This window comes from Hylobates moloch, unplaced genomic scaffold, assembly GCF_009828535.3.
Source record: "Hylobates moloch isolate HMO894 unplaced genomic scaffold, HMol_V3 SCAFFOLD_6, whole genome shotgun sequence".
Lineage (NCBI taxonomy): Eukaryota > Metazoa > Chordata > Mammalia > Primates > Hylobatidae > Hylobates > Hylobates moloch.
In genome coordinates, this window is record NW_026652281.1 from 44,294,082 (window position 1) to 44,319,437 (window position 25,356).

Consider the following 25,356-nt stretch of genomic DNA (forward strand, 5'->3'; position numbering starts at 1 on the left):
CAATTTGGGGACCTAGGACTAATTTATTTGCTTATTGCCAATTTGAAACAAACAAATTTCTCCTCTCTCCTGTGAAAGTCTATCATAATAATTTAGATTCTATGGAGAAACATATTAACACTTTCATCACACAAAATTGATATTTAACCCACTGTTGTAAAAAATATTTACCTGCCCACATACATTTTTCTTAGTTATAAATGATTTTGTGGTGAGACTTGTGACAAATGTTAAAATAAAAACCAAGAAATTATGAACTGTTGATAATAATAATTTAAATCTTAAATCAAAATAACAGGATGTCTCTTTTTGACTACTATATATATATAAAAGCTTTTTTTCAGTACCAACAGTTAAACAGCTCTCAGTGATTTCTTCCTCTGGATGACAACATTTAAAATATGCTCTTTTAGGATGTTTATTTTTATAAAAATTTTTTATTTTTATAGTTCAGTGGCATTATTTCCACTCTCCTTCGAAAAAGCGCAACAAGCAGTGAAAAGAATTGGACTTTAAAGTAACCTATTGCAATATGGAAGGCAGGGTATCAGTTGGAATGGTATATATTTGGACAGTCATAACTGTGATATTAAAGAGACAGGCCATGCCTGACCTGTTGTTGATATAACCATAGGCTGGCAACACATTCCTTAAGAGCCTCACAACCTTACATCAGTCAAGATTCGTGGAGGACAGATGTTTTCCATCAGAGTGATAGTATTTTTATACTGTTTTCATTAAACTGCCATTTTTTAAACTGCTTCAATTTCAGGCCTCTTTTATCGCTTTGTTAGTGTTAATGTATCTCTCTTTACCTTGGATGACAGGGAGGTGGCTCTGACTTTAATTGCATGTATACTTGCCAAAAATTGAACCATACACACTTACAGTAATCCTCTGTAAGTTGTGAAAACAATATTCGAACCAGCAGCAGCTCAAAGATGACCAGTTATTCATGGCATGAAGACTGAGAAATATTATGTATGTATTAAAATGCTTTGAAGTGAAACATTTATGCAACTCACTTTGAAAGAATCAATAGCTTTGATATATTAGTGAAGTTGAAAATATTGTTCATTTAACACAAAATGGATCTGAGAGAGAAATAAAATAGGCGTTCAAACCAACATCTATCTGGCAAACTCAGAAAACACCCTTAGTGCAATTGAACTAAATGATCCTTTCTAAAAGTTCCTCTTTAATGCACAAGTTTAAAGTATTCATTGTATTTCATTTTGTTGGCAATCATTACTTGAGTTTTCTCATTTAGATGTTTCTCCTTTATCTTATTTATTGTTTGCATGACTTGTGAGGTACAACCCTTAGGACCTTAGTTTACATATTGGCTTAAAGAGGAGAATTTATCCCTGAACCAATTATTTGAGAATGGTGGCCGTATCATACATACGTAAAAGAAGCAATTGATGATAGACTCTGTACCACATCAGCTCCTCCTAATTTCGCTCTGATTTTCCTCACACTATTGTGAAAATGCATCAAAAATACAATTTCTGAGAAGGTTGTTTTAAATGAAATAGTGATCTCCTGAATTTGTGATTCGGTGTACACATTTTACAAAACTATTAAAAATCCAAATTATGAGAGGACTATATTTAAATGTTACAAGTCTACATTTTGAATTTCTTAAATTAATATAAAGATATTAAATTACACCTTTATCTCTGTGAGGAGCCATTATCCAGAATGTTTTTTCCCACTGAGCCCATACTTTTCTTTGAAAATCACACTTTTGGCTTATCACAATTATAAGAGTCATTGTTAATATAGTTTCTGATCTTTTTGAAATAAATTTGTACTCTATTAAAATAAACAAATAGTCAAATAGAGGTTAGTTAGATATTATCACAATATGAATCAGTCTCTTGAATTGAAATTCATTTTCCAGGTTATATTTTGATTGTGCTGAATGTTTGCTTATGAAAGCAAACACAACTTTGTGATCCTTGTGGATTTATTTCCTAAGTATGCACTAAACAAATAATCAAGAAACTATCTCTATATAAAAGATGCGTTACCTTCCACACTTACTAATGTACGCCCTATAATATGAAGTTTAATTACCGAGCTCAATAATTCACAAAGCTAGTAAAAGAAAGAAAATGGACAATCAGTCTAAGTAAAGAGACACAAGGCACAGATATATTTCATTAATAAAATTAATTTAGAATTATAATTAAATAGATCACTTACTAGTTTAACTACAATTTCATTTAACTAAATAATTATGGTTTATCACCAAGTATCTAATAAAGAGCCTCTTCCCCCATTTGTGGCATATATTGTACAATTTCACAGGTACAAAATGAACTGCCAAGTTACAAAAATCACTGATACTTGTTTTAATTATGAGCAGGAAACTTTCAGGCAAAACAATGAAAAAAATCTGCACTTTCACACAATATTAATTATTAAAATCATTTAGAATTGTATACAACTAATATCCTAGAAAGATACAAAGATTCTCCTGTATGCTCTGTCTAAACTTAAAACCATTTATTGGCATCCGAATTTGAACATAAGAGTAAAAAAGAACTCTGATGTATATAGTTCCTTCACTTATTAAGAAATATTTATTGTCTATTATGTATCAATCTTGATGCTAGATGCTTGGAAATATAATAAGAAATTGAAAGGAAGATATAATGTCTGTCTTCATAGATTTTACTATCTGGGGCCCTGTAGAAAATTTTTGAAGATGATCAAGACTTGAAAACCTTTTGGTTATATATATAGTTTTATTATCCTTTATATTTATTTTAAGTTTTTTTGCATTATTATTCCTACATTTTAAAATTTTGCTTTTATGCAATTTTTGATATACACTTATGTCCTAGAACATAAATTATATCATCATTTGTGTATCATTTGTGTTATATTTGAACCTATTAAATACAGTATTTGGGCTTGCATATTATCAAACATTTTATGCCAAAACTGAGCTATTCTAAAATAACACAGATTTAAAGAATAAGGCTCTATTCTATGTGTTTTCTAGTTGCACATTAATTTAATTTGATATTGTCCATTAAGATATAGAGATAATTTAATTTTCATCAGCTACTACTGTTTTGAAATTTTATGTATGATTCAAATGAAGGAGGATTATATTTTTTATTACTAATATTAAATTTATTTTTTCATCATATAAATTGACTTCAGCATTTTATTTTCTCTTTATTATGTTAATAGTCACTCATGAATATGAAGAATACAGATATTAACATAAAATGATTTATACTATAGTTTAACAATAATAAACATTACAAAAGAAAAAGATAATGATTGTAGATGTGGGAAACTAGTGGTTAACAATTTCTCACAGAAACAAAAAAAGGAATATATTTAAATAGTATTTTTATATATTTTAAACATATCAACAAAATGATGAAAAATTTTATTTTTTTTACTTACTTTTAACTGAATAAAGATATTGTACTTCACTTTTTAAGTAAAAAAAATAGAAGTACACAAGGATACTGTGAAGAACAACATAGACTAAAGAGTCTAGAAATTAATTTCTACTTTTTATACATTTGCATTTCCATTTTATTAGGACAACTATCTATACTTTCATTTTTACAGCTACAATAAATAGCTTTAAATAAATGGAAATTTTTATCACTGAGCTTTTTTGTAGTTCAACTGAATTATCACAAGCTACGTTTTTGATGTATTACAATAAATGACATAAATTGATGGATAAATGTTCATTTCCTTCACATCAAAAAATATACATGAGCTAATATTTCATTATCTTACTCAATCTACTTAATATTATGATATTACACTTTGTGAGTTGTGTGTAAATAATTTATCAGAATAAAGTTCAATTTTGTTCTTTCAGTTATAATGAGTTGGAAAGTAAGCATTAGTTTAAGTAATTTTCTTAAAATGGTTGACATGAATAATTTAGTTTACCTAATCTTCCACTACCTCATACTGTGTGTCTGGCATTATGTGGGATTTTCACTTATGTAAAAATTGTTTAAAAGTATTTACAAAGTGGAACATAATTATTTTTCTATTTTTATAGCAATATGTTATATGGCTCACATCTGGTGTCAGTTATATTTAACCATACATTTACACTAGTCACATATAAATATAGATTTTAACATACATGAACGAATTAAATCAGGCATGCCTAATAACTTCACGTCCCTTGAAAATATATTTAGGCAATATATTATAAAAGAAATCCCAACATTTACTTCACTAAAAATTAAACCTAGAAGAAGAAACATTTCAAGAGTACCCACCCAGTTATTTCACTGGAAGGGAAAATTTGAAATATAAGCCAAATACACACTACACTCAAATGTATTTATATTTTCAGTACGTTTTGGAACTTATCCCATTTCAAAATTTTAAGTCACTGTGATAAGCTTTTTGAAAAGCACTCAAAAATAATGCATGTGAGAAACCATTGTCCATAACTCATTGCATTATTAAATTTCCTACTATCTCCAGAATTCAAAACTAACCAAGGAATTGAACATTTCTGTCTATTTCTTACCCTCATTCTCAAGAAATAAGAGTAATTCTTCTCATCTTAAATACTACTGATTTCGTTTATTTTTTTTTACCATTGCCTCCTATCATAGTCTATCTGAAAAAATTATGCATTTAGAATCTGTTTAGAAAATATGATAAAAGTACTTTGTTGCCACATTCAAGTTTGTAGTTTTGAACCTTGTATATGCTGACACATAGAAAATGTGCACACATTTAAATAAAATGTTTTAAACATTTTAGAATTTCTGCATTTATTCTTAATAGATAAGGTTCATTCTCCATATTGTATGGATACATACAGTGCACATGTAAGTTATGCTGCATACTAGACAGTATCTTCATTAACCAGAACATATTCTGCAATCAGAAGCACTGAAGCATCTACTTCAGGAACAAAATCTCTAGGCTAAAACTAACTTAACATTTGGTTATATTATTAATAAAGAATATAGTTTAACACTTCTTTTCTTCTATTTTAAAACAAGATTTCATATGCTATTGCTCTTAGACTCAAATACATGTCAGAAAGATCCTCATCCCAAATACTACGCTACGCTGAGATTCTTATTCCCTCTATGTTATAAATTATGTTCCCTACCCCTGATTGCCTGACAGGTCACCCAAAAAATCCACTAATAAACTGGATAGAATTGAAAAATTACATATTCAAATCATACAGAATACTCAAAATTTCAACAAAGTTTTAAATATGAGAATACAATTTCTAAAAGTAGATTGCCAGCCTAGTATAACTAGCATAGATATATATCTGTAGAACTTGGTTGCACTTCGTGAAATGAAAAGAGAATAAGCTTTAAGAGTGAGGCAGACATGGGCATGATTTCCAAACTGGTTGCATTCTAGTTTGACAATCAGCAAGTTACTTATTCCTTCTTAGCCTCAGTTTCTCATCTGAAGTTGGAATAACAAAATCTACTTCACTTAATGATCATAGTTGAAATGCTTCTGGCACATTTGAGACTTTGGGTAAATGCTAGCCCCTTCAATTATTTTTCATTTATTTTATTTTATTTTTTGAGACAGAGTCTCACTCTGTTGCCCAGACTGGAGTGCAGTGGTGCAATTTCGGCTCACTGCAACCCCTGCCTCCTGGGTTCAAGAGATTCTCGTGCCTCAGCCTCATGAGTGGTTGGGATTACAGGTGTGCACCACCATGCCTGGCTAATTTTTATATTTTTTGTAGACACAGGGTTTCAGCACGTTGGCCAGACTGGTCTAACTCCTGAACTAAGGTGATCTGCCCACCTCGGCCTCCCAAAGTGCTGGGATTACAGGTGTGAGCCCAGCCCAGACCCCCTAAATTATTTGATAAGGCTCAGAATTATGACATCTGCAAATGGATTCAAAATATATGATATAAAAAGTAACAGTTTGACAAAGAATTTGTTTCTCAGATTAAAAGTCTCGGTCTCTACACGCCACTGTCTACTTTTTCATTAGTTGAACAAATATAGTAAGTTACCAAGCATATTATAGCAAATATCCATAAACCAAGCATTAGCAAGCATTAACATTTTGTGACTTGCCTTCATATTTTCTAGATAAAATAAATACAACTTTCTAAATAACCTTATTATACTCCCTAGACCTGTCCCTCCTCTTCTCAGGAGGAGAACTACCATCATAATTAGGTATTTATCTTTCAATATATGGTTTCTCCTATTCACTACATACGTAAGAATCAGCTGTCTTAGTATTACTTTCCCTGTTTTACCATTTTACATAAATGTTATCTAATTTCCCATACCTTTCAATTTACTTATTTTAATTTCGTATAGTATTTCATCTTGATAGAAGCTAATATTTACTATATACTTCTAGGTGTTAATCACTGTATTCAATACTTCATATGTATTAATTCACTATGCTCTCACAAAAACCCTCTAGGAGAGACTTCTGTTACTTTCATATCACATTTTATGTTTATATTTTTATAATTTTGTTATTTTTCAGATGATGAAAATGGAGCACAGAGAAGTTAGGTAACTTATCTGTGCTGCATAAGTAGTAAGTGGTAGAACTGGAATTTGAATCTAGCCTACGGGGATGCAGAGTCTGCACACTAATTTACATGATTCTGTGCTCAACATCAAAGACTAGACTTGTATTTATTTTCCAAGTGATAAACAGATCAGCTGTTTCCAATTTTTCACCCTTGCAAGCAATGCTGGAATTAATGCCCTTGAATATCCATCTGGTTATCATACGACAGATCCTTCAGGGCAGAGGCTTGGCGGGTAATTTTGGAATTTCGGGATAAGCATGTATTTATCAGTGGCCTATATTGGTCAAACCTTTCTACTTTTAACATGCTGAGGCTCAAGAAGATCAAGGTATAATTGTCAATATTTTCTCTAGTTAAAAGCCCCCAAAGATTAAACTATGCTCTATGCCGTGATCCTACAACAGGAGAAAAATCTATACATATTTAAAAGAGACTGGTAATATCCTAATAAGGAGTTGCTAGATAGGATATAAGGTGCCCAGTTAAATTAGAATTAGTGATGAAAAATAAAGATTTTGCATGGGGTTTACTGTACTTAAAGTTATTTTTCATCTGAAATTCAAATTTAGCTCACCGTCCTTTATTTTTATTAGTTAATTTTGGCAACCCTACTAATAAGCCATCTACTGGATGGCTAATAAAACAACTACTGTTATTTAGCAGTCGGCATATCGAGAGGATGTCATTGATACAATGGCACACAATCCAGCTGCTTATCATAAGAGAGTGCAGTCACTTCTCTGTCTTCCATAACTTATGGGTTACTAAAATGAATGTAGACAAAGGATGCATATATTTTACCCAATTTTACTTTATTAAAAAAAGGTTATCAGAAACATTTCCACTATTGTCTATTAGCTGTTACAATGCCTTTCTAAACTCAGGATATCTGGTCTCAAGTCCCCCCCACCACCTTGCCCTGCCCATAGTGATACATTCAGGTACATTTTTGGTAACATTTTATTCCTGAGGACATAAGTACAAGGATCATTACCATCTCCCAACTTTCTAAGTTTTGTCTCTTCAACTCCATGCCCACATTCATTTCCTTTCTATTCTATGCCTTCAAAATGCACTCTGGTAGAAGAAAATTGCATGGCAGGAACAAAAGGCACTGGCAGTAAGATAAAGTGATGACATATTAAATAGTGATAAATTTGCATGTGGGAAAACCCTATATAATTCACCCAGCACCTTATTTTATAATTTTTCTTGAAAGAACTTAATCCTAATTGAATCATCCTCCCTAGGAAATGAGACTCAGCATACGCAGGAACAAAGGACAGCTAGTGGATCTTAGGTATTGCAGTGGCCAAAAACAAAATTTCTGCTGCTGGGCATATTCATTTCACCAGTTAAGTGCTACTTGAACTAATAGCACTTTCTTAAGTGAAAGAAATGTTAGTCCTTTTCTTATTTTTCCATTACGGAGCCTTGGCATTTCAATTGGCATATCCTACCACATTGTGCTGAAGGTTTTTGCACAGAATATAGAGGGATGCTTTTGTTTATAAAATAAACCATCAGTTTGAACTGGGATTTTTGTTTTTTTAAAGGAAGTCAGGTTGATTACTTGGCATCAGCCCTTCATCACAGATACTACTGAAATAAAAAACCAAGGGAATGTGAAAAAAAACGGAAAGACACTGAAGCCCGTGGGGAAATAATGAAGTATAAGTGCTTCAGAGAGCAGCAAGAAATGGAATAATATTTCTTCTGTGAGGACCTCAGTAATAACAACCCATGAGTGATGGGACTTATTGAAAATGACAAGAGGGCTGTTGGAGAAAAAATAAAAAATACTACACTGTGAAGGATATTGTTTCACATGCCCTGTGTGCTTCTCTTCCTTCACAGATCATTTGAGCTCTCCTTTTCCTTTTTCCTCATTCCAAATAACAATAAATATTCATGGAGGACCAAATATATGCCAAGGACTAAAAGACATAGGGTTGGAAAGCCATGGTGTCTCATTTTAGAAAGACCCAAATTTATTGTAAAGACAAACGATAAGAATAATTGCACAACAAATACAGAAGTACCAACAATGTTGATATGTGGAGGATCCACAAAGAAAGAGGGAGGCAATTCTAGCCATGGTTGGCTAGAGAAATATTCACATGGGAAGTGACATTTGTGTATGTTGTAATGGAGAAGTAGGATTTTTTCAGGCATACGGGGAAAGAAAATTTCAACTAAATAGGTCAGCCAAAACATTATCAATATTACAAATAATCTGATTATTAAGAGGATTTTCTGTTTATAATGCTGACACTGGAAAAATATGCATACTGAAACTGGAAAAATATGCCTAATGTGACAAGCCTGAGTTCTGAGTAGCATTATAGCACTTACTTTATATACATAAAACTTATGAATGTTTTATGAGTATAGGGAAGAAAAAGCAAATAAGTATGTTTAAGAAAAGAATGCAACAGGATTCAGTATGTGTTTTGGTGACACTGTGAAGAATGGGTAAGAAAAAAAAGCTAGAGATAATTATATAAATTAGGAGATTATTATAATTATCTAGATGAAAGGTCAAATAAGCTGTGACAACATAAACAGAGAATGGAAGGTAAATTAGGAAGTAAAATTGATAGGATTTGTTGATAGGTTGGGTAAGGCAGGAGATGGCAATCGAGATGGAGACGACTCTAAGATTTTGCTCTTGCATAAATGAGTACAGTTGGCCCTCCGTGTTGAAGGGTTTCAAATAGGTGGATTCAACCAATTGCAGATCAAAATTACACAGAAAAAAAATTCTATCTGTACAAACATGCACATAATTTTTTTGGATCAGCATTCCTGAAGCAAGTATAGCAACTATTTATATACCATTTATATTGTATTAGGTATTATAAGTAATTCAGAGGTGATTTAAAATATATGGGAGGATGTGCATAGGTTATACACAAATTCTATGACATTTTATGTCAAGGACTTGAACATTAGCGAATTTTGGCATTGACAGTAGGTCCTGGAACCAGTGCGCCAGACACCAAGGGACAACTGTATATTGATTCCTTAGAAAGAGACTTCTGCTGGTGGAAAAGGAAGATTAATGTTAAATTTTGAATCTAGAAGTAAACATGGATTTACATCTATCCTTGACTGAGCATGCTAACCACAAATTTAGCATCTTACCTTTCATAGAATAATAAAATATACTATTAATATGATTAGGAAGTCAATAAGTTAAATGTATTATATATACTTTTTAAAGTACTTACAATTATAACCTATAAATTACAATTTCTAGTTTTAAAGTCTAGATAGCCTAAATTTTTTAAAAGTTTTATATAACAGTTACTAGACCTTCATAGCTGATTAACAGTCTGTATTCTACCAGCTTTTTAGTTCTGAGTATACTTCAATAGAGTAGAACACTTAGGGAACAGAATAGATTCTGTCCTTGAATGACCTTTTAGCTTTATTAATGCCTGAGAACAACAGATGTTTATAAAATTTCAAGTCACTTTCAATTAATCAATTGTTAAAGAAAAATAACTTTAATTATGCAAAAATCCTAGCCTGTTTGAATATTCATACAATTTTATATTTAGATGAGCATAATAACAATTGAGATTTTAATTGAAATTTATAATAAAGTGCTTTCACAAAAATAATTTATTTTAAAATCATTTAGTTTAATCTCACATAATCCTGAAAGTATTATATAAATCTGTTCTGTAGAAGAATGAATAAAAACTAAAAATATGTTAATCTCAGAAAGGTGACTCCATTATATCAAAAGTAGTGCTGCATTAGATAGCATCATTAGGGCACAAACCAAATTTTCTGACTCGGATCCAGTCAATAAGTCCATAATAGCAGTCTAAGACAACTTTGAAAATATTTATTGAAATCCTATGTTGTGTCTTCTTGTAGTTCCTTTCAAAAAGGGAGGGTTTTTTCTCTATATTACATATATTTGAGGATGGGATGTAAACAACTATACAAAATAAGTAATCTGAGAACTATATAATTAAAGGGGTTGGATGGATTAGAAAATGGAGTCATAAGAAAATACATTTCTTAAGAAGGGTAGGGGATCAGAGAAGGCATGGGAATGGGACTGGGAATGGGAATGGCATTTAAAAAGTAATTTCAAATCTGGTATGATTTTATAAAAAAAAAAAAGACGACATTTCTGGCAGAATAAAATAGGATAAAAGCCAGAAAGTGTATCATAAAAAAGGAACAGAAAATATGGCTCAGATTCTTGTATAGATTTTTATTAATGAGAGACTAGAAATACACTCTGTGGTCATAATGCAGAGATTTTAATTTCAGAGTAAGGTGTGACTAAATCTAAAAATGGGCTAGATTTTTTCCTTGTAACATATTTTTTTACAAACAGAATTAGTTTTTTCTCCAAACAATAACTTTTCTGGAACCCTAAAGTATCAGACACATTAAATTAGAGAAACCTAGGTTGAAGCTAGAGCAAGGCGGTAGTGTACATCTGTACTTAAAATTATAATCACGACCATATTAAAGTAAGAACTCTTATACCACAGAATTCCTACAAACTAAATATGCTCCCATCAAAATAAAAATACAAAATAATTGCAGCAAATATGACAGACACAGAGCTACCTATTTAACATAGAAACATGATGTAAATATATAAGAGAAAAGCGCAACTGCCTGTAACATAAATGTACAAAAGACACAGACTGGAAGTTCACACACAACCTGTACATTCATAAAATAGCATTCAGTATAATTAATGAAATTCAAATTAAAACTATTTTAGAATAAATTTTTTTCTATCAGACGAACAACTATTAAAATTTTACAAAGCACCAAATTAACAAAAACATGAGGAACTAGGCATTCTTATACACCACAGGTAAGAGAGAATAAATCTCCTTGACTTTTGAAAAGGCAAATGGGCAATTTGTTAAATTTAAAAAGCATATGACCTTTGACCCAGTAATTTTTCTTTAAATAATTTATTATATATACATTATTATGTCACTGGGTGCAAAGACATAGGTATACATTTAATCATTACAGCACACTTTGCAATAGTAAAATCCCATAACTACAGAAATCTTGTTTGTTTAATTACATACATCAAAACCATGAAATGCAGTGCTGTTTTTAAAAAGTTAAACTTATAAGCATTTTGTTTTGGAAAACTCGATAAATCTAAGTAAAAACAAGAAAATTTGAGCACAAGTCAATGTATTCTCACATTTAATTGTGTAGTTATTATTTCATAAAGAAAATAAAAACTGATACTGCAGTTACTACTTTCATATGTTACCATCAGTACATGTTGAACTTTTATCAACTTACATATCACCTTTATGATATAAAGAAATAACTAGTTTTCAAAACAATAAATAGGTAAAGCAGAATGAATCAATAAGCTATAAAGAATATGAGCCCTTTTAAATTAAGTAAAAATGCAATTGAAATGCAGGTGAAATTACTTCAGAGTAAAATCAAAGAAAATCTACATCCATACCCACGCCCTGTGGATCAAAATCTAGAGTTCTGCTACTAAAAGCTTCCGGAGGGAGTGGGGGGAGGAAGAGGCAGGCTGTGTGAAAAGAGGAAGCATGGAAAGCAAAAGCCCCAAGAGACTGTTTGTCCAGTTTTTGTCTTTTTCTGTTTGTTCTATTTTCTTTTTTGGTTTTTTTTTTTAATTCCAAATAGTGTTGACTCTAGGAAATCACCGAACATGGAGAAAGGCTGGATGCAGCATCCAGGACCTTTCCCCATCTTGTTAAATAAATCCATACATTTTAGCTTTGGGCCCTTAAAATCTTCCTGGAAAGTAGAACTGAAATCGTTTCTTTGCCTGTGAATTCACATATATTATGAAGTCCCCTTCAGCCCACCTAGAATATTTATTAAGAATTCCATGTGTTCCAGTAATAATTTCCACTCATCAAGGCCTTAGTAATAACACCATACTTCAATGAACACCTGAACGTGGCCTCAGGCTGTCTATGCTGGAACAAAGCTATGAAAATTCTTCCTCTCCCTTTAAAATATTATCCACGAGAGGAAAGCTAATTTTCTCTCTCTGTCTCTCTCTCTACCCCTCTTCTTTCTCTCTTGTATTCGTTTTTGAAATGGGGGCTTTCAATATTCTGCTTCCTGATGCTATCACTGCTTGGTTAGACAGGGTAAGTCATATAGCAACTTCGTCAATCAGGAAACTGATTCAGTTCTCCAGAGCATTTTCTGCCCTGAAGGCCATGTAGCAAAGAAGAAAGAAACAGGAATGCATTGAATTCTGAACTTTAGCTTCCTCCTGGTAAAATGAATAGAAGGATATCCACCATTTGTTGCATGTACCAAATCAATCGCTATATATGAAATCAATTTATAAATATTAAGCATGAACCAAGTAATACATAATTATTTGTCTCAGTAGTAATAAGACTATCTACTATGCACTAACTGAGCACTCTGTCAATACTCAGCCTTATCCTTGGCTCTTTACTCAGTTTTACAAATATTCTGCCCATATTAGGCCTTTGCTTTATCCCCAATAGATATGATTTTTGCCTTTGCTTTTCCCAAATTTGCAACTTTTCTCTAGAAAGTGCAGTCTGCTCAGAGCAGCTAACTTGAGAAGAGTCATTATTAATAAGCAGAGGTTACACTCTTCCAGCAGGCAAATGTCACCCACAGCAGCCGAGCTCTGTTGTACAGGAACTGATTACCTACATTTATGTTTGAAGTTTCTTTACATTAAGCTGTAGTTAGGTTTTTAATGGCTATATGCCAATGAAAAGTCAAATTGACCAGCTTAGTAATCCTGAGAAAGTTTCCATTGGCATTCCTGTAAGTCAAAGGGGAGGGAAATTGAGATATGGACTTCAAATATTTGAAGAACCTCAGTCTACTACTGTGTGTCCCAGAAAGGAGCAGGGTTAATGAATGAGAGTTAGACAACAGCCCATCATTGTCTAAATCGTGAGAGTATCAGATGTTGGGTCCCACTGCAAAAGACACATAATTGTTAATTTTCTCCTATTCTAAAGTGTTCAAAATTGATCAATATTATCATGACTCAAAAAACACTTGAATATTCTTGCAAAAGTGACATGGAGGCAATTAAATTCTAATTTGTTTTCAAGGTCCAAAAAATAAAGACCAAAAGCCCCAACACTTTTTATAGCATCATGGCAATGTAGCAAAAATTTTCAAGATTTAATGTCATGACCTCATTGTGCTAGAGTTCTCATGGACTTAACTAATCCACAAAACAAGATTGGCAAACCAGAGGAACTATTAATGCCTAAGTTTTCCAGTACAAAAAAGAAAACAACATGTTTATTTTTAAGACAATTGTATTTACTACGGAACTAAACACATGGATTTTTCTTAGAAAATTTTAGGAAAATATATGAATTTAATCAATTTTGACAAGTTCACTCTATTAACATGAAAAAAAGCAGGATAAATTGGGGAAAAAATAAAAGAAAAAGAAATTCAAAGTTAGGCTATAAAAAGAGAAAACCACAGATGGCAAAAACTAAAAAAGAAAGTGAAAGTAGAATTCTCAGAGGAAGCTGCCCTTTGGGCCAGCAAAGTTTTCAAACTGAGACTAGGCTCTAAAGTCTGAGTCTAATGTCTACCGGAGTCCAAAAGTTATGTTTTAGGTCTGCAAATGCTGAAGAGGTAGGCTCAAGCTTCCTTCATGATACCCTTTGAAATGTTTCCATCTTACGGAAAATCCAGAGAAACATCAGGAAAGATTCTCTCTGAGCATTCTGAGCATTGGGCATTTTGGGGGGAGCGGGGAAAGCACTTCAAGAAAGAAAAATGTTCACCTTGTGTTCAATGTGAGTGTATGGCCCACAGCAATTCTACCTGCATGGTTTAGGAACTGAATCACAACATGCTAAATTTATATTTAAATGACTCAGTGCTGTTAACACAGGAAGATGACTTGAAGGAGATACAAATGAGAATCCATTCAATAAAAATAAATCTTCCAAGTTTTTTTTTCTTATCTTCTCAAGCCTCAAACTTCCAGAGCCATGGCCCAAATATGTGTCCCTGAGTATTTTATTTATACTTGATTCATCTCATAGTCTCTTCTATTTGGATAGGGGTGGAAATCACCTCGGTTTAAGAATGAATAATATGTAAAGCCTTTATATTCAACCATGGGATGTTCAGGTTATAAATAAGAGAATACACCACAAGCACAATTAAGTACAAAGGAGGCAATATTTTATAAGGACATAAAAAATATTCATGAAACCCAAAGGCAGGAATATGGCTGACCCTCAGAAATAAATAAATGGATTAATTAAGTTTATAAGAAATCAAATAAGTTAAAATCCTCTCTATCCATCTGGTTATTTTTCTTTTTTTTTCTCTTTTTTTTTGAGACTGAGTCTCAGTCTATCACCTAGGCCTAGGCTAGAATGCAGTGGTGCGATCTCGGCTCACTGCAACCTCTGCCTCCCGGGTTCAAGCGATTTTCCTGCCTCAGCCTCCCAAGTAGCTGGTACTACAGGCACGTGCCACCAAGCCTGGCTAATTTTTGTATTTTTAGTAGAGATGGGGTTTTGCCATGTTGGCCATCTGTTCTCCAACTCCTGACTTCAGGTGATCCACCTGCCTCAGCCTCCCAAAGTGCTGGGATTATAGGCATGAGCCACCATATCTGGCCCCATCTGGTTATCTTTCTATATCTCTGCTCTAATTCTCTTTTTTGCTGTGTAATTTTTTTTTCCTCAAGCCAATTTACATAATAAAAACCTGGCTAAGAAAAAGTTTATAAAGTTTTATATTACTTCTATTCAAAAGTTGAAGGTCAGAGACTCTGGGTTCAGTCTGGCAGTATAAGCCAACTAAAGCCCCAGCATCTTCTGATTAAAAGTAAAACTTTGGATAAAATGCAATCAAAAATAAAATTATGAATTTAGGTCCCTGGAAAGTAAACAACAACAAGCAACCTATGGAGGAGAGTGAAATATTGGAGAAGTGAAGAACAGGGGGTGTTTTCTACTTTATTTATTTTTTCCACTTATGGCTTTGCCGTGAGTGTGATTCTAATCAGAGAATATCATGGAAACAGAGGCTATGGAGATAAAACTTTGACAGAGACCCCGTTTGTCTAGACATACGAGTAATGAGAAGTTTATGGGCCATAGAATGTACATAGTCCCAGAGGGTAAATGACTTCCAAGAGCATCCTCTATTTTGTGTATTAACCATCAGGCATTAATCATACATGTCCAGGAAAGACCCAAAACAAGGTAGCTAATGCTAAGAGTTCTGAATTCTTGTTTGAACCGCTCCCACAAATCTCAGACTAACACCTGACACACGCATGAGAAAGACTCAAACTGGCATAGAAATGACTTCGAGAATGAAACTGAGATTTGAACCATTGCTTGTAGAAGGTGAACTACATCTTACCTTAATGATGCTGACTGGTTTCAGTTGAAATCCCTGATCCAAACCAAAGATCCTAGTAACCCAGAGTCATATACTACCATTTTTATAATCCATTCACAATACCACATTCTTCTTTTCTCTTTTCAGTTCAACTCTCCAATACCTTCCCTTCATCCTCAAAGTCACTTTACAGCCTTGCTGAACAATTCCGAGAAAATAGATAAAACCAGAAGAAAATTCCACAAGCTCCCAGAACATAACTACTTCTACACCCTACCCATGTCTATATTCTGTCCATCTATTTAAAGTTACACTCTTTGAAAAAGTTTATTAAACTTGCTACCAAAAATTCTTTCTTTTCTACACTTTCTTGAAGTAGGGACCACCAGACTTTTTATACTGTATTTTACTCTACTCTGTGAAAACTGTCTGGCCAAGGTCACCACTGACTTTCAACACTGATAAATATAATGTTAAATTCTGCCTACTATCTGAAGTATTTGATAGCATTGGCCATGTACTTTTCCTCAAAGCACTTTCTTCACTTGATATCCAGAATAAGAAATGGTATCTGGCTTTACTCTTATGTTTCTGGATACTTCTCAAACAACCTTTGAGGTTCTTCCTCACATCCTCAACATCTATCTTTGGATCTCTCCTTTTTTTTTTCTGTTTACTCCCTTAGTAACCTCATCCAATCTCACAGACGTAAATATATTTATATGCTGAGCACTCCCAGATGTATTATTCCCATCTGAATCTTTTCCTGGGCTCTAGACCCTTGAATTCATCTCTTTAGTTATGACGTACACTTGGATGTCTGCTAGGCATCACAAACTTTAAAAGTCATAAGCTTGTGGTCTTCCTCTAAAACATATGCTCTTTCTACAGTTGTCTTTATCTCAGTCACATGGCAAATCTATCCTTATAGAAGTTCAGGAAAAAAGAACTTGGAGTCATCCCTAACTTCTTTCTCTCAAACTTGGTATACAACTTTTTGGCAAATATTATTTCTACCCATATAATAGGGAATCTGATAACTCCCTGCTACTTCCACAGCTATCGGTCTGGGCCATATCACTTTTGTCTTTTATTTCAATAACTTTTTAGTTATAGTTTTCTGCTTCTGAACTTACATATTTTGTACTAGTTTTAAGAAGGTGACCAAAATTCACCTAATAAAGTATGTCAGATCATAATACTCTGATCATAAAACTTTAATGACTATCTTACTCATGTTAAAGCCAAAATCCTATTGATGGTCTACAAAGCTATGCAAGAATTTTTACTACGTCCATCTTTATTGCTCTCTTTCTTTTCTCATTACTCACAATCACTTTGGCATCTTTGATTTTTCTCACACACGCCAGGCATATTTTCACTTCATGGTCTCACCAATCTATACACAGCTCATACCCTCACCTCTTTCTGTGCATTCTTTCCTTTCCACTGTGGATATAAGCTTCAGAAAGGCAGAGATATTTGTTTGTTTCACTAACTGTTGTAATCTGACATCTGGTAGTGTCTGTGTCATAGTAATCACTTAATAGATATTAGTTGAACAATGAGTAACCTCTTTCTCAGATGATTTAATCAACTGTCTTCATAGGGATTCACTACTGCAGTGTGATCAGAAGAGCATTAAAACTTAAATCAGAATAAATGGGTTCGGTACCACCTCACACCTTTTGTACACTCAATGTAAAATCTCTTATTCTCTCTTGACATGTTCTCATCTGTACAGTGTTGTTTTCTGTGTTTTGTGTGTGTGTGTGTGTGTGCCTGGAAAATAAAACAAAATAACACTTTTTGAATAGCCAGGCGGTTCTAGGTCCCAAAAATAACTACTGAGTTTGTACATGTAATAGGGAAATTAGCTATTTTTTGTAAAATATTCATATGAAACTTGGAACAATATCTGTTTGTCTTAGGTCTGCCTACTCCCTATAAAAATAAGATTTCCTGAATTGGAGTTTACTTCATAAAAACTGGTATACCTTTAAGTAGTATTCGCCTTATAAACCAGCACTCAGAGAATTCAGTCATAGTCACCAAAATTTATGATTTAGGGTAAGATTTCTGTATTGTAGTATTTTAGTGATTCTTTATTGAATTTGCATTATTTCCAGACATGGCAAAGAGGCTTAAAATAATGTAGATGTCTCTAGGAGTACTTCGTTATTTATGTCATTAAAGTATTGTACATATGCTATTGTTTCTTTTTAACATTTATAATTATTCTTTGGAAAAGTACTTAATTTTAGAATAAGTATTATTACATTATGCATACTTCCCTCTTGCAAATCAAGTATAAAATTTCATTAATGCCTGAAAATTTCAAGCATAGAGAAGAAAAATAAATGCATTTTTTAAACTGAGTTATGTAATTGCTAATAACTGAATGAACCAGAAGACAATTCTTTCATGTCTAAAAGTAACAGCTGCAGTGTTGGCCTTTCATGTCTAAAAGTAACAGCTGCAGTGTTGGCTTGCTAACCTAAACATAAGTTTACAAAATTATTTCATGGAACACTAAAGAAGTGGAATTGGAAAACAACACTCTATGTTTATTTTATCTATTATTGGCATTGTTTCTTTTAAGTATTAAGTGTTTCAGTTCTAATTTCTATGACTTCTATGCCGTTCATAGATTCTCAAGCCTCTAATTTAAGATTCACAAGAATCAGAGATTTCATGCCCCAAGTCCCTTAGAATTTTCACAGTAGACACTTACTTATCAGGTATAAAAACTAAAAACAAACAAACGAAAGCACAGCTCCATGTGAGATGAACAGACGCTATAAAATAGGGTGCTTGTATATTCAAAATGACAGGGACAATCCCCATTGTCGGTTCCTGTATCTTTGTAGGATAACTGACCGTGTTCCAATGTTGTAAAATATAGAAACTGAACAGAATGTTTGATTTATTCTATCATCTAGTCTAAAATACACAGTTCGTGTGTTCACACTTGCAGCATTTTGCATCATAATTATGTAAAGCTAAAATGGGAAACACACCTAAAGCAGCAAATGAATGAATAAAGCAGATTATTCTAATAAGGCATGAAGAGGGGATTATGGTGGGTCATTAGAGGCTGATTCAAATGTATCTGATGTATTTTGCTTCCAAGAGATCATGGAGATGGAGAGCCAGTGAAAATCTTTTGGCAGTTCTTACATTGCCTAAGGGAGAATTAAAGTTTAAACTGTCAGGACCATGTCTAGCTCTGTGAAAAGATGAACTGATCCTATTGCTGCTGGACAGGAAATAAAGCAGCTGACCCAAAAGATACCTTCAGTACACAGAAAAGAGCTTTTCATGTCTGATTGTGATCTGGTACAATATGCTAATCTTTCATTTCCACATGAATGAAGAAAAAATATACTTCTTAACTTTCAACAATAAAACTTGTAGTTCCAGTCATGATCAACAAGCTGGTATCAGGTTTATTCTCCCACTGTAAACAGAACCAACTAATCATCATTATCATCATAAACTGTTTATAAAAAAAACTGTCTAAAATATATAAAGGAACTCTGTTTTGACATTAGACAATAATCAAATTAAGTTTGATTATTGAATGAAGATAAATATAGAAGATGAAACAAACTTTCACACCGGTTTTAGTCCTGAAAGAACTGTCCAAATCATAGTATGGGGAAAGACAGACCAAGAAGAGCGAGGAGATTTCATGTGTCCTCAATGGGCAGAGGAGACATTGAACATTGTTTATGTAGGTGGCATTTGAGGGGATAGAATCCTGGAGAAGATAGGCTTTGGAGAAAATGTTCCAAATATCTACATATGCTTAGAGTACAGCCACTTGCAGAGCACACCAGGAAAATGTAGAAATATTTCAGAGACAATGTAAAGCTGAGAGATGGGGGAGTTTGGAATTCAAGCCCAGGAGAATGGAGTGACCTTAGTGATCATTCTGGACAGCTTGTTGAAACTCCAAAAAGAATATAAATAATGAATAAAAAGCACACTCAAGGAATAATATTTTCAACTCTGACATAAAGAAAAACCTGAAACAGGACTGTTCTGACAAATATTAAACAAAGCTTTTTTTAGAATCAAGTTAATCTATGAAGAATTTTAAAAGTATGACAGAAGAAAATTTAATATTATTTAGAAAAAATAACAATTCCAAATTATATTATACATAAATTGAATAAAAAACTGCTAGTTATGTGTGTTGGTTAATAGCAGCAGATCCAGTGATCTATGTATTGGATTTAGCAGGCAAAGATTTTGGAATAGAAAACTTAACATATTAAATGGTTATTGGTTAATATATTAAAGAAAATGCAGTAAAAGATAAAGTAATGGATGGAAATAGAAATAATTTTATAATATATTTGAAATTGATAAAAATAAGACCGGGTGTGGTGGTTTATGCCTGTAATCCCAGCACTTTGGAGGCTGAGGTGGGTGGATCACCTGAGCTTAAGAGTTCGAGAACAGCCTGGCCAACAGGATGAAACTCTATCTATACAGAAAAAAAATTAACAAAAATTAGCGAGACACCATGCCTCACACCTGTGATCCCAGCTACTTGGGAGGCTGAGGCATGAGAATCACTTAAACCCAGGAGGCAGAGGTTGCTGTGAGCCAAGGCACTTCACTCCAGCCTGGGCAACAGAGTGAGAGCCTGTCTCAAAAAAAAAAAAAATGAAAGAAAAAGAAAAAAAAAAAAAGAATCCACCTTGAATTAATTTTGTATATGGAATAAGGAAAGGGTCCAGTTTCAATCTTCTTCATATGGCTAGCCAGTTATCCCAGCATCATTTATTGCATAGGAAATCCTTTCCCTATTGCTTGTTTTTGTCAGGTTTGTTCAAGTGAGATAGTTGTAAGTGTGCATTTTATTGATTCTATAGTGGAAGTAGAATAATGAATGTACTTTTTAAAATTTTATTATTCTGATTTTCCTTTGCTTATAATCAGTACCAATTAAATGGTTCAGATTATTAAGCTAAGCAATGACTTAAGCAATCAGAAATATAATGTATCTTATCATTTTATTGATTTTCAGTTCATGAGTACAGACGTTAAACATTAAAGCATAACTTTAACAAAGGTTTATTTTCTTTAAAAATGATGCATAGTTTTCAATGTAAAGAAATATTGAAGTAGAAAGTAGAAGTATGGTATACTGTAGATTTTTAAATGCATCTCTCCAAGATCCTGCTCCATCAATATTAACCATAATAATTTAAAGAATTCATTGTTAGATTCACATGTGATCCTTTAACCCTAATGTGTTTTAGTAGTGTTTTAGTAACATCTGCACTTTAAGACTGTTCTTAAAATGTAACTTACATGATGTTCACTAAAATGTCTGTGTTTGCATATGAAATACAATAATGATTACCTCTACATGTTCACCAAATTCTATTTACTGCCTTTCACTTTTGTGTTAAATACTAAAGCAGAGTGGCAGCTTTGCGATAAAAATGAATTGTGTAGAAATGAGGTGATAACCCATCAAAGCTATCGAGTTATACAAAGACTATTTTTGGAGGAAGAGGCGCCTTAAACTACCCATAACGAAACAATAATTAAGGTAGTGTTGGGAATACAAGCCTTTGGAAACTTTTGTTTATGCATCAGAACATATATGAGATTGTATGAATAAATTGAGAATATCATGGTTTCATATCCTCATCTTTGTACAATTCCCAAGTTGTAGAAATCAAGAGAGAAAAACAACAAACTACAACTTCAAGTAATTTATGCTCGCCTAAATATTTTAACTATTTTATAGCTTATATGGAATGTCTAACCCCTCACTTAAAACAGAACATAGATTGCTTAGAAAAATAGCACAATAATCATAATTTCTAGGTGTAAGTTTAAACAGTAAATTAATTGCTTCTTTCTCTTTTGTATTCTATTTCATTGGCAGAGCTAACTCTGAAATGAACAGGACTTTCATTGTCTACCTAGAAAAAGAGAGCAAAAATAATTTACTGACTGCCGATGCTATAAATGGACAGAAAAAAATAATTCCTTTTATTATCTCAAAGATTTTTATGGAGTTAATAAATTAACAAATTATATTATTGTTTTAACATCTCCTTTATATATGAACCTGCATATTTATTCTGTTAATATGATCAATTAATAGCTCTTTAAAATAAAGTTCTGGAAATAGATTTTATCATAATGTTCAAGATAATTTATAGGAAAAAAAGAAATTTGTTGACCAATAGTACATAAATATGTGAAAAATGTTGTTCAGTCCAAGAACCATACAATGATAAACCACCAGAATGAATTTATATTCTACCAGTAAGAAAAAAAAGGAGATAGAGAAAACAAGAGCTCTTTGTTACACCTTCTGCTTTACAGCAAAACCTAAAAACACCTGGAGACTCAAATAAAAGTGATCCCTCTTGATATTTTTGTTGTTGTTTTTCTTAAGTGTAACCCAGCTTCATCCTACTGAGACTTCCTCCTTTCTAACTTCAGTTTTAGTCTCCATGCTTATTTTCTTATCTCTTATAATGTATTATACAAAGTCTCAGAGCTATTAGGACTCAGGATTAGTTTTCAAGACAAGCTTTGCTTATAAGAAATAGCTGTCAGAAGTGACAAGATACAATTGTTAAAATGTCTGAAATAAAGGCTAAGTAAATGTTTGTGTGTAAAGTGGTATTTTTCTGCTGTGTCTAAACACACCACTTTCTCTTCATTCATATTGCTGGACTCAATGTGTCACCCATATCTTTATTAAAATGAACTATCAGTGTAATGTTGCACATCATCAGTGAAATCCTGCTGAAATTACCTACACTACTGCAGACAAAGGGTTGAGAAACTTTATGATTTTAGTGTTACTAAGGAATAAACAGTAATCATTTTACTGGCTGAACATATTGTGTTGGTTTTTATATGGGAAGGGACATAAAACTATTTTTCAACATGTAGGGACTTAACACCTAAATAGTAAAAACTCTATATTCCTGTTTGAAATAGTCACAGAGTATAAAACCTAAATATAAATCAGTAAAAGTGATTGATAAATAGAAAAGGTTAAAAATAAAAATTTGAGGCTGGGTGCAGTGGCTCAGGCCTGTAATCCCAGCACTTTGGGAGGCCGAGGCAGGCGGATCACGAGATCAGGAGATCTAGGCCATCCTGGCTAACACAGTGAAACCCTGTCTCTACTAAAAATACAAAAAATTAGCCGGATGTGGTGGCGGGCACCTGTAGTCCCTGCTACTCAGGAGGCTGAGGCAGGAGAATGGTGTGAACCTGGGAGGCGGAGCTTGCAGTGAGCAGACACTGCGCCACTGCACTGCAGCCTGGGCGACAGGGTGAGACTCCGTCTCAAAAAAAAAAAAGATAATAATAAAATAAAAAATAAATAAATAAATAAAAATTTGAGGACAAAACAGTACAAGCTAAAGGAGCTCAAATGGAACCTCTGCCACTATTGTAAAGAAACCTAAAATGATAGCAAAGTGATGTGGAAGAACATAAAGAAATGACAAAATAACATAAGACTCAGAAAACAGTTTTCTTTTCTAGAGCCCAGGCCTCAGTAGATTAGGTCCTTGAAAAACAGTTCCTGTTATACATGAAGACAATTACAGACAAATCCTCAACAAAATACTACCTAACGGAATCCAACAGCATATCAAAAAGATAATCCACCATAATCAAGCTGGTTTCATACAAGGGATGCAGCGATGATTTAACATACACAATTCAATAAATGTAATACATTAACAAAAACAAAAATCATATGACCATCTCAATAGACACAGAAGAAGCATTTGATAAAATCCAGCATCCATTTATGATAAAAACCTTCAATAAAATAGACGTAGAAGGAACTTACCTTAAAGTAATAAAACCAATATAATACAAAACCACATCCAACATCATACTTAATGGGGAAAAGCTGAAAGCATTTGCCCCAAGAACAGAAACAAGACAAGGATACCCACTTTCACCACTTCTATTAAACATACTCCTGGAAGTCCTGGCCAGAGCAATCAGACAAGAGAAAGAAATAAAGGGCATCCAAACTGGAAAAGAGGAAGTCAAAGACAAACTGTCTGTTGATGATATGATTGTATATCTAGAAAACCCTAAAGACTCATCCACAAAGCTCCTAGATCTGATAAACAAATTTAGTAAAGTTTCAGGATACAAAATCAAAGTACACAAATCAGTAGCACTGCTATACAACAACAACAACCTAGTTGAGAATCAAATAAAGAACTCAATCATTTTTGCAACAGTTGCAAAAAATAAGATAAAATAAAATAAAATGAAATACTTAGGAATATACTTAATCAAGGAGGTAAAAGATCTCTACAAGGAAAACTACAAAACACTGCTGAAAGAAATCATATATAAAACAAATGAATGGAAACACATCTCATGCTCATAAATGGGTAGAATCTATACTGTGAAAATGACCATATTGCCCAAAGCAATCTACAGATTCAATGCAATTCCCATCAAAATACCATAATCATTCTTCACAGAACTAGAAAAAACACTCCTAAAATTCACGTGGAACCAAAAAAGAGATTGTATACCCAAAGTGAGACTGAGCAACAAAAACAAATCTGGAGTTGGAACAAATCCAACTTCAAATTACACTACAAAGCTATAGTCACCAATCAGCATGGTAATGGTATAAAAATAGGCACTTAGACCAATGGAACGGAATAGAGAACCCAGAAATAAAGCCAAATACTTACAGCCAGCTGACCTTCAACAAAGCATACAAAAATATAAATTGAGGAAAGGGCACCTTATTCAATAAATGGTGCTGGGAAAACTGGCAAGCCACATGTAGAAGAATGAAACTGGATCTCCATCTCTCATCTTATAAAGAAAATCAACTCAAGATAGATCAAAGACTATCTATCAGGCCTATGTCCTGAAATCATAAAAATTCTAGAAGAGAGCATCAGAAAAATTCTTCTAGACATTGCCTTAGGCAAAGATATCATGACTAAGACCCCAAAAGCAAATATAACAAAAACAAAATAAATGGGACCTAAATACACTAAAAAGCTCCTGCACAGCAAAAGACATAAGCAGCAGAGTAAACAGACAACCCACAGAGTCGGATAAAATATTGACAAATTATGCATCTGATAAAGGACTAGTAATCTACAAGGAACTCAAAGAAATTAGCAAAAAAAACTCCTATCAAAAAGTGGACAAAGGAGATGAATAGACAATTCTCAAAAGAAGACGTACAAACAGCCAACAAACATATGAAAAAATGCTCAACATCACTAATAATCGGAAAATGGAAATTAAAACCACAATGTGACACCTCCTTACTCCTGGCAGAATGGCCATAATGAAAAAGTTCAAAAACAATAGCTGTTGGCATGGATGTGGTGAAAAGGGAACACTTTTACATG

General features: G+C 33.0%; 1 long non-coding RNA gene across 3 annotated transcripts in view; it reads left to right on the top strand.

Annotated features, from left to right (window-relative positions):
• Window positions 1-21,914, top strand: part of LOC131383721 (uncharacterized) — a 112,181-nt gene extending 90,267 nt beyond the window's left edge. For 2 of the 3 annotated variants that reach the window (XR_009213956.1, XR_009213957.1), the window contains exon 7: window positions 8,119-8,371. This is a non-coding gene — a long non-coding RNA (uncharacterized LOC131383721). Of the gene's footprint in view, window positions 1-8,118; window positions 8,372-21,863 lie in introns of those variants that run through there. The other variant, XR_009213958.1, reaches the window with a different exon arrangement.
• Window positions 21,915-25,356: the final 3,442 nt, after the last annotated feature.